We start from the raw sequence: 9980 nt of genomic DNA, 5'->3' as shown, positions 1-9980 counted from the left end.
TTGGAAACACCCTTTCAGAGAAGCGGGGAAGCACTGCTCTCCCATCCACTGGTGTGAGACAGAAATGACTTCATGGCAGCGGATCAGTGGGAGGGAATGGACTTCAGACAGTTTCTGCATGTTTAATACAATGGCAGAGATGTAAACTCATTAATTTATTTTTAATTTTACCAGTAAAGATAATAGAAAGATATACCTATATAATCCCCCCCCAAACCATTACCTCCCAGCCTTTCCTGATTTTCCCTTGCATTATAATGGCACATATTAATCATCTAACACCAATATTGATACATTGTTATGAATTAAAATCTATGATTTGTTTGGATTTCCTTAAATCTTACATAAGGTACTATCCCTGCCATAGGATTCCATACAAGACATCATATTACATTTAGTCATCATGCCCCTTTAGCTTGCTCTCTATTGTGACAAATTCTGAGGAATTCCTTTCTATTTTTAAAATTGTCTTGACAGCTCTGACGGTGTTTGTCAGGTTTTATTTTGTTTTTTTTTGTTTGTTGTTGTTGTTGATTTGTTTTGGAGAATAGCCTGATTGGAAACTGTCTATGTTATTGTGACAGTATATACACCGTCACAAACTTATCAGTGTTAATTTGACCTTGATCACCTGGCTGAGGAAGGGTTTGTCAGAGTTCTGCATTATGAGAATGCTCAATGATGCCCCAACTAAGAAGTACACTATTGAAGAAGCCAGGTTTTATTTTATTATACATAATAATAATAATATGATAGATATCATATAATTCGATAGTTAAAACATTCAGCAGAGTTGTACAATTGCTATGACGGTTTCCAAACATTCTTTTTGTGCATGGCCTCCTTGACATTGTCTCCCCTTTACCCCCCTCCACCATTGTGCCCCCTCCTCCTGAAACCCTATTCTCCTTGCTGTCTCTATGGGTTCATCAATCATAGGATGCATATAACAAAAAATGGAAAAACATATAACACAAATTCAAGAAGGTGACCTCCAATGACATAACACCTCTGAGATACATTCTAATATGGACAAGCACAAACCAAAGCAAATACCACAAACCAAAAATAAAGAAAATGTAGGACACCAGATAAGGGTCGGCCTCATCAGTAGAGCAGGCGGAATCTACTGACAATGTTGTAACTGTTCAAGCCAGATTGACGTTTTTGATCCTTTATACTCATCTCTCCAAAGCTCTCTGTTAGATAACCACTTTTCTCCATGCCTCAATTGTAGATGGAGGGACTTCTCCAGAGACTTATTTCCTATGAAGTTCGACAAATGAATCTTGGGCTACCACTCTCAACCATCACAATTTAGTCTTTGATACTAGATCCTCCTTCAACTTCAGATTAAATGGTTTACCATCCTTCAGTGATGATGGTGTGCTTCCTCCATGTAGGCTTAGTTGACATCTCACTTAGAGGGCTGCTTGTTTGGAAACAATCCTTTAAGACCCCATATGTGAAGAAAACAGATTAGAAAGTTTTGTTTTTGTTTGTTAGCTTGTTTGAAATAGAAGTTATGAAGGCAGGATGGGGGCAGAGGGCTATGGATCACTGTTTGATCATAGAGGGAAAAAGAAGAGCAGAGCAGTGGGAAAACATAAGAACAGCAAGCAGAGCACAGAGCTGGTGTGATTTTTCTCCTAACACCAGCTCCGCGCACCTGGGTATGAGCTCTGACACTTGGGCTCTGGGCACAACCTTCAGCCTGAGCCTTCGTCAGCGTGCAGCGTAGGCTTGTGTCTGGGCTCACACTAACTTCCCCTCCCTGTGTTTCTTGCACAATAATGCACAACTGTGTCCTCAGCAGTTAGTAAATTCACTTGCAGGGAGAATTGGTTCCTGGCTGTGTCCCTAGAGATGGAGTTGCTACTCTTGAAGGAAGAGCTGTAGTAAGTGTTACCACTAGCACAAATCTCCCCAGTCCACTGCAGCCCCTTCCCTGTGCACTGGCGGGTCCACTCCCAGCAGTAACCACTGGTGGTGATGGAGAATCACAGACTGTGCACGTGAGTGACAGGGTCTGTGAGGGCTTCACCAGTCCGGCCCCTGACTCCTGCAGCTGCACATGGGACAGAACACCTGGGAACAAAGAAAACCACAGTGAGTTCCAGACAGACCTACCGTGCCTTGTTCTGATCTCTAAAATCAGGGACGATCTCACCTGGGGCTGCAGCCACCGGGAAGAGAAGGAGACACAGCCACACCATGTTCTCCTCTTGGAGGATCTTGCTTTGCTCACAAACTCCAGTCCTCACTGAAAGCAGCACTGACCTGCCCAAGCTTAAAACCCTCCTCTCTCCATGGCCGAAAGAGTTTTTTGCAGGTGGGGGTTCGGAAGTGATACAAGAACATTGTGTAGAGAGGACTCTGTACATCAGCTGCCTTTGAATCCAGTTGTTCCTGTGTTTCCCTGGTCCTGACAGAGAGGAAATTGAAGTGGACCACATGTAAGGAGAGGTGGAAATCCAGAGGAAATGATCACCTCCCAGCGCTTCCATTGCTTCTCCTCAAGTGACGCTGGGGGTTGTCTAGAAGATGCAAATACTCAGTGGGGAACCACTACGGATTGTAGCGCACAGCCAATGACACTGTGAATGTCACACATGAGGAAGGATGCCTTGCCCGGGAGAAATGGCCACTCTCCACTCAGATGCTCCTGCACTCCTGGGTTCGAGAAAAGTTTCCCCAGTGCGAGACAGAGCTCTGTGTGTCCCTGTGAACTAAGGACAACGTTCTTTCCTTGTATACAGAAGAGACTAACTTCCTAAACTCTTATGGATAGGACAATATCTTACTGTTCACTATTGAACATATCTCGGTTCTACTATCCATTGTAATAGCTGCACAATTCACGGACAAGTTGTAATGCGGCTGGAACAACTCATTGCTCCAGAGACAACAGGCCTCAAAGGAAGCCCCTGACATTGCTAGCACACCCTCCACTAATATAACCTCATCTGCCTTTTTTAGCTGCTGTCCTCCACTGGCCTGCCAATCCCCAACAGCCTCCTGTGAGTGACCCATTTCCTGTGAAAGTCCTCAACACCCCAGGTGTGAAGGCTCATTTTCTGGATACAGACTCACTGCGACACGTGTGGGCACAATAAAGTTCTTCCTTTTTGATATGACCCGTGGCAACTCCTTCAGAGCAACTCCAGTAAGAGTAGTGCCAGTGGAAACATCACTGAGTTCTTTATGAGGACATGTAAAGTTCATTCAAGTCGCTAATATATGCCGGAAGTGCATACCACTCTGTTATAAATATCAAATGGAAGGCATTCCACTCAAGCACCTTGTGGCACCCAACTCCAGCAAGCCTCATCTGGGAGGCACTCGGCACCAGTTTCTAGAGTGAGTGAGCCCAAAGTTCTGAAGGAACCCCCAGAGACACTTGAGTCCATTAAGCAAGCCTCCTGCCCAAGAACAGTTATGTTAATTTACTCTGTGGATTGGGAAGTGCATCAGGGTTCCACGCTCAGCCTCTGATGGAGTAGCTGTCATCTGGATCGGGGAGTCCACTGTGCAGGGATCATAGGACAGGAGAATTTCATCCATCGTGACTCCTGTGGGCAATGCCATCCTTCCTCCTGCTTTTCATGTGGTTCATTTTATAGAAAGTGGGATCCTCTCTAGGGAATCCTATTGTGAATTACTCAGGTGAACCCCATCAATATTGCCCCCAAACCTTCCGAATAGACCCAAGCAGGGAAAGGTCATTTGTGGGAGTTAGAAACGTTGTCTGGAAGAGCTGCACTAAAGATTTTACTTGCCCTGAAAATGTAAAGAATTTCAAACATATTTTCCTAATGACAGCATCCAGGAACCCAGCTTTCTGTGTTACAAAGTGTGGAAAATGTATTTGGATATTAATATATTTCCAAAGTAGGATAATTTTGATCCCGTCCTTCCAAATAAATGAATTATTAGTAAACACCAACTGCAATAAGAAATATGTTTTAAATAAAGTAACTTATTAAGAACAATTACATTGGGGACTGGATGATGTATTTTCTTGCACTGAGTAAGGTGGTGTGGCTGGCACCTGAGCGTGGAGAATTGTATGAAGTAGGGCAGGGAGTCAAATCGGGGTCAGAGGGAACTGTGGTCTAAGCTGTGAAATGGGAACTTAATCCTGAGCACAGCCGCTTCCAGACCCGTACCGAGCAAGCCATGATAGCCACTTTAAACCATCTGCTCTGAAATTATAAAACAGTGATGACTGCTCAAGAAAGAATCCAAAGAAGTCTTCTAGAACCCAACTTACTTCAGTTACCAGGTAAACAAGTAAAAATCAAGCTTTCTGAAGCTTTTAATCATTGACTGAAAGTTCCAGAAGACAAACTACAGGTTATTAGTGAAGTGACCAAAGTGTCTCATAAAGCCAGTTTGCTCACTGATGATAACAAAGACAACTGAGAACTTAGACCTGGCTTGACAGTGGCTCACAGTATCAATAAAATTCCTTTTGTCACACTTGCTGTTTATGTATAGGTTATTTCTTTGGGGAAAGTCTTGACCCTTGATCACTCAGATACAGGAAAACAGGGAAACTTTTTACCCACTGTCTTTTAGAACTCCATCAGGAACAAGACCTAGACAATTACCCTTGGAGGGACAATTGCTCTTGTCCCACTGAAGAGGAATATAAAGCCATGGTCCCACAAAGGACCAGTGGGCCCTTTAACGGGAGGACTCTTGCAATTGTTCTCTGATTACAAAGAAGACGTAAAGCCTCTATGTAATATACGTGGGCTCTTTTTCCAAATTAGGGATGATTATGCTAATGCACACTCCCAAAACTATAGTGAAAACAAAAGCTTTTTGAAGATCTAACTGAAAGGAAACTCTCGTTTCCTACAATTCATGCTATTTAGTCAAGGTCTGGAAGCACCCAGGTACAGAACATTTTGCATCAGAGAATCAAAAACATAGATGTTAAGAAATACTGAACCTCCCTGCCCTACTTCATACAATTCTCCACCCTCGGGTGCCAGCCACACCACCTTACTCAGTGCAAGAAAATGTAGGTTCTTTTGAATAGATCCAGAATACTCTGAAAGAAGGGACTAGGAAAAGATAGTGGAACACACCCTGGCCCAGCAAGCCTTGAGGACAATATCCCCACTCACAGCAAGCAATCCACAGAGAGGACCCTATGGCAGGACCCACTATGTGATATAGCATCCCTTACTGACACATAGCTCTACAGGAGACAACACTGGAGGCACAGTGTTAGAATTCGGCCCTATCTGACTCCACCACACCGAGGCAAAACACTAAGGGTATGCAACAGACCAGCAAGGGGGCCAGAGCAACAAAGTCTGGAGGGAATACCAAAAATAGACTTTGGTGCTAGGGCATAGCACCCTATCAGACTTGACCAGAAAACACTCCTAAAGGGCAACAAACAGTCCTTGAACATAGATAGGCTTTTTTTGTGGTAATTGTTTTTATTGTTGTTGTTTTGTTTTCTTTTGTTGCTTTGTTTTCCTCTGTGTTGTTTTTGTGGCTGTTATTATCTCCGCAGGTCTGTCTAAATAAGATAGGCTAGATGAACAATCTGGAGAAGAAAACAACAGGACTGTCAATTCTGGGAGGACTTGGGAGAGGGGGAGGGGGTGAAAAGGAAATGGTGTTAACAAACCCAGGAACAAGGGAAAAACAAGGGATCCAAATCGGTGGTGAGGAAGGTGTAGGAGGCCTGGTAGAGTGTGATCAAGGGTAATGTAACCGAGAGGAATTACTGAAACGCAAATGAAGGCTGAGCATGATAGTCGGACACGAGAAATGAAAAAAGGAAATAGATGAAAGAACTAGGAAGCAAATGGGCAGTTATAGAGTTCATGTACATATGTAAATATATTTATGAGAATGGGGAAACAGATCTATGTGCATATATTTATAGGTTAAAATTAAGGTAGCAGATGGGCATTGAACCTCCACTCAAGTATTCCCTCAATGCAAGAATATTTTGTTCTATACTACTGGCATTTCATGATGTTCACCTTCCTGACTTGCTCGCTGAAGACAAAGCAGGTGCATAAGCAAATGTGATGAAGAAAGCTGATTGATCCCTGTTATCAAAAGATACAGCATCTGGAGTCTTTAAAGCTTGAAGGTAAACAAGTGGCCATCTAGCTCAGAAGCAACAGAGGCCACATGGAAGAAGCACAACAGCCTGTGTGATCACAATGTGTCAAAGGGATCAGGTACCAGACATCAAAGAACAACAAATCCCATTATTCTTATTAAAAATCCTACTCAGATTGGGGACCCAAGACCCATCTGTAGGCAACTGGACATCCCCTTACAGAAGGATTCGGGGAGGACACAAGACAGTCAGGGTGCAATGTAGCAATGATAAAACATATGACTTTCCTCTAGTTACTAAATGCTTCCTCTCCCCGCCCCATGCACTGTCATGATCCCAATTCTGCCTTACAATTCTGGCTTGACGAGAGGATGTACACTGGTCCAGATAGGAACTGGAAACATAGGGAATCCAGGACAGATGATCCCTTCAGGACCAGTGCTGAGAGTGGCGATACCTGGAGTTTGGGGGGAGGGTGGAGTGGAAAGTGAGGAACTGATTACAAGGATCTATATATAATCACCTCCCATGGGGATGGACAACAGAAAAGTGGGTGAAAGGAGACATTGGACAGTGTAAGATATGACAAAATAATAATAATTTACAAATTATCAAGGGTTCATGATAGTGGGGAGGGAGAGGGAAAATGAGGAGCTGATAACAAGGCCTCAAGCAGAAACCAACCGTTTTAAGAATGATGATGGCAACAAATGTACCAATATGCTTGACACAATGGATGTATGTATGGATTGTGATAAGAGTTGTATGAACCCCCAATAAAATGATTAAAAAAAAGAAGAAGTACAAAACCAAGGTCTTAACTTCGCTGGAGTATATGTCTTGAATGGCATTTAATCTATATAAAGGTTAGCCTGGAACATTTAAAATAATTTAAAGACTTTTTGTGTTAAGGTGAATAAGTTCTCCCGGGAGCACAGATTTAAGATAATACTTGTTTTATTGCAGAACATTCCATTATGATGTAGAGAGTAAACAAAATAAATTTCCTTCTCTTCCCTTTATGTTGGTTAGGGTAGCAGGAAAGTAGCCACAATTCAAATGCATCCAAACCTGACTCTAAGCATGTTGGGATGCTTTCTTGATGTACACTTACCCTTGATATTAAACTCTTGTCTTTCTCACCAAGAGCAGCTGGTGGGCTTGAACTGCCAACCTTTTGGGTGGAAGCCAAGTGTTTTACCCACTGTGCCATTGGGGAGTCTTTTTAAACTCTGTCTTATATACAGATGTTTAAGCACTCAGCTCACAGCATAAAAGGTGGCAATTCAGAACCTGCCAGTGACTCTAGCGAATAAATGTTTGGGTGAGATCCTTCTTTAATAGTTACAGATAAAAAGATAGGCTGGATGAACTGTCTGAAGGAAAAATAACGGGACCGACAGTTCGGGGGGGACTTGGGAGAAGCGGAGGTGGGGGGTAAGGAAGTGGTGTTAACAAACCCAGGGACAAGGGAAAAACATGGGATCCAAATTGGTGGTGAGGGGGGAGTGACAGGCCTGGAAGGGAATGATCAAGGGTAAGGTAACATAAAGAAGAGGTATAGTTGTAACCCAGGTGGGGACGGAGCATGATAGTGGGGCAGGAGGAAAGTCAAAGGAAATAGAGAAAATATCTAGGAGGCAAAGGGCATTTATAGAGGTCTAGACAAAGACATGTGCATGCAAATATATATGAGGATGTGGAAATAGATCTGTGTCTATATTTATAGGTTTAGTATTAAGGTGATGGAAGGACCCTGGGCCTCTACTCAAGCACTCCTTCAATGCATGAATATTTTCTTCTACTAAATTGGCATTCTATGATGCTCACCCTCCCGACACAACTGCTGAAGCCAAAGCGGGTGAACAAGTAAATGTGGTGAAGAAAGCTGATGGTACGTGGCTATCAAAAGCGATAGTGTCTGGGGTCTTAAAGGCTTGAAGATAAACAAGCGGCCATCTAGCTCAGAAGCAACAAAGCCCACATGGAAGAACACGCCAGCCTGTGTGATCACATGGTCCTAAAGGGATCAGTTGTCAGGCATCAAAGAAAAAAAATTCATATCATTGGCTGCACAGCTCCATGATACGATCGCCGAGGACCAAGGGGTGCATAAGCAAATGTGGCAAAGAAAGCTGATGGTGACCGGCTCTTCAAAGAGATAGTGTCTGGGGTCTTAAAGACTTGAAAGTGAACAAGCGGCCATCTAGCTCAGAAACAACAAAGGCCACATGGAAGAAGCACACCAGCCTGTGCGATCACAAGGTGTCAAAGGGATCAGGGATAAGGCATCATCATTAAAAAAAATCTTACCATAGGGAATGAAGGGGGAAGTGCAGAGTGGAGACCTAAAGCCCATTTGTTGGCCACTGGAGATCCCCTTGCAGAGGGGTGTAGAGGAAGAGATGAATCAGTCAGGGTGTGATGTAGCACCGATGAAGAATACAGCTTTCCTCCAGTTCCTAAATACTTCCTCCCCCCAGTATCATGATCCGAATTCTACCTTGCAAGTCTGGATAGAGAAGAGGTTGTACACTGGTGCATATAGGAGCAGGAGGCACAGGGAATCCAGGGCGGATGAAACCGTCAGGAGCAGGGGTGTGAGAGCCGATACTGGGAGGGTAGAGGGAGAGTGGGTTGGAAAGGGGGAACCAATTACAAGGATCTACATGTGACCTCCTCCCTCGGTGATGGACAACAGAAAAGGGGGTGAAGGGAGACGACGGATAGGGCAAGATATGACAAAATAATAATTTATAAATTATCAAGGGCTCATGAGGGAGGGGGGAGCAGGGAGGAAGGGGAAAAAAGAGGACTTGATGCAAAGGGCTTAAGTGGAGAGCAAATGCTTTGAAAATGATTAGGGCAAAGAATGTACAGGTATACTTTGTACAATTGATGTATGTATATGTATGGATTGTGATAAGAGTTGTATGAGTCCCTAATAAAATGTTTAAAAAATAGTTATAGATAAGCCCTCCTGAGCCAAAATTGTCTTATCATCTTTAATACCGTATATTTACATACACATATAGACTTATGTTGTTATATGTAATAAGTGTCATAAATATATAAAGATGAGTTGTTATATGTGATATATATAACTAATTGTGCACAATGAACACACAGTCTACACATACTTAAACCTTGCTCTTTAGTCCATTTGAAACTATAGTGACAAAGAATTACAGAGTGGAGTTCTACATAGGATTTCTTGAGGATGTTAATCTCTATAAACCTAGATCGCCTCATCTTAAATACGGAGATCAATTTTGTTCATTTCAACAGCACCATGATTTGCAGCCCAAACCTACTCACCTGGTGTAGTGGTGAAGGGGAAAATAGTCATCTTTTCATCTTTAGTGTTATATCTGGCTTTTGCCCTATATCTTTCTAACTTGATATTCTAATCATAACCTATATTTGTTACTGTTGTAAAACTTCAAGGATTAATTTAATTGCCAATTTCTCTTTGAATACTGCTTGACAACTACAAGGTCATCAGTTCTAAATCACCATGTATCCCAAGGGAGAAACTTAAAGTGTTCTACTTCTCTAAAGAGTTATTGTCTCAGAAAAATACAGGTGATTTTTTACATGGACCTAAAGGTTTGACCTGAGTTATAATCTACTCAATTAAAGTGAATTTTGAGATAGAATAGGTACATCAATAAAACATGAAGAAGTGGAATATTCCCAGAAACCTTTCATGCCCATCTCATGCTAATGTAGATGAATATAAATGTATGTTTGTATACTATGCATATGTCGACACAGAAACATAAAGCTGGTGATATTAAGAATTTGATTGCTATCTGGAAGGAGAGTGGTTCTAACATAATGGCCACACACTATGAGAAATATGACATGATCATTCTTA

The 9980-nt window shown here is 42.5% G+C and overlaps 1 pseudogene; it reads left to right on the top strand.

The window, feature by feature from the left end:
• The first annotated feature begins 4224 nt into the window (after window positions 1-4224).
• LOC142443371 (geranylgeranyl pyrophosphate synthase pseudogene) lies at window positions 4225-4958 on the top strand (annotated as a pseudogene).
• The last annotated feature ends 5022 nt before the right edge of the window (window positions 4959-9980 follow it).

This window comes from Tenrec ecaudatus, chromosome 3 (genome assembly GCF_050624435.1).
Source record: "Tenrec ecaudatus isolate mTenEca1 chromosome 3, mTenEca1.hap1, whole genome shotgun sequence".
Taxonomy (NCBI): domain Eukaryota; kingdom Metazoa; phylum Chordata; class Mammalia; order Afrosoricida; family Tenrecidae; genus Tenrec; species Tenrec ecaudatus.
The sequence above is the reverse complement of the archived record's forward strand: the minus strand, read 5'-3'. Positions and strand labels throughout refer to the sequence as shown.